The sequence below is a fragment of the Topomyia yanbarensis genome, chromosome 3, assembly GCF_030247195.1.
Source record: "Topomyia yanbarensis strain Yona2022 chromosome 3, ASM3024719v1, whole genome shotgun sequence".
Lineage (NCBI taxonomy): Eukaryota > Metazoa > Arthropoda > Insecta > Diptera > Culicidae > Topomyia > Topomyia yanbarensis.
The window spans coordinates 319,414,494-319,415,626 of NC_080672.1; positions in this window are offsets into that span (position 1 = coordinate 319,414,494).

Here is a 1,133-nt window from a genome sequence, read left to right on the forward strand (position 1 = left end):
TTGAAGTTGATTAAATTTTTTCGATTCACTTTTCATGAAGTCAACCAGAGAATAAAGCCAGTCAATACCACAATACTAGAAAAACTCTAGAAAGAGAACTGCGGAGAGTCCATTTTGGATCGATTGGATTCGCGTTTAGCTGTCAAAAAACGAATCCAATCGAACATAGCCTATCTTTATAACATTGGACGTGTTGCCATACAACGCCGGGGCATACGTTGCCAAAAATTCTGTTTTTCTCTCTGCAGTTCTCTTACTAGAGTTTTTCTACACAATACTTTCTAGTTGGAACGTTAATATACGATGCTCCGCTCATTTGAATTCGAAAAACTTCTGCTCGTTTGAATACGTCTTATCCAAACTTTTACTAGAGGTCATTAGTGTTACTTTACTAGAGGTCATTAGTGTTTCTTTACTAGAGACACGGTAAGTAATGATGTGTAACTCACTGTACAGATGGAGCTACTGTTCCGAGTTTAAATTCTTTGCCAAAAATTTTCACCGAAATCGTTCTAGTTGCCATGTCGGTTTGTCGGTGCTTTAAGACTGGATTACAGTTCGGGAAGTGGGTCACGGGATTTCGCACGGGATTTGATCAGGAAAAATTTCTCGCCGAGATGTCTCCATACTGTCCAACCAAAAACTCTGCTGCTCCTTAAAAATACAAACAGTATTAAACTTGCAGCGAATTGTAAACCTTATAAAAATACTATTTTCCCCGTCGGAAACAATTTGTGTTAAATTGGGTCATTAAGCTATATATAGTTTTCCATTCCATTCGATAAATTTTAGGTCCAATATACATAATAAAACATTATTTCAAAAAAAATTTCGTTGTGATACGTAAAAACGAGAAAACATGCCCTAATTTTTTCTGACAGGGCATCATTTGTCGTGAAATTCGATATGTCAAATCCTTCCTATAGTGTCAAATCCAGACTGTCAACATATTTCTTTATTTTAAATTTTAATATTATTTTCACGTTTCCTGAGTTGGAAAAAACATTGTTGCGATCACGATAATCAGCTTTATCGATGTAAGTAATAAAAAACGACTTTTTTCTCATTTAATGACCCAATTGTTCCCGGCCGGATTTATGTGGAGAGTTTTAAAATCCCGTGATGTTTCCTGC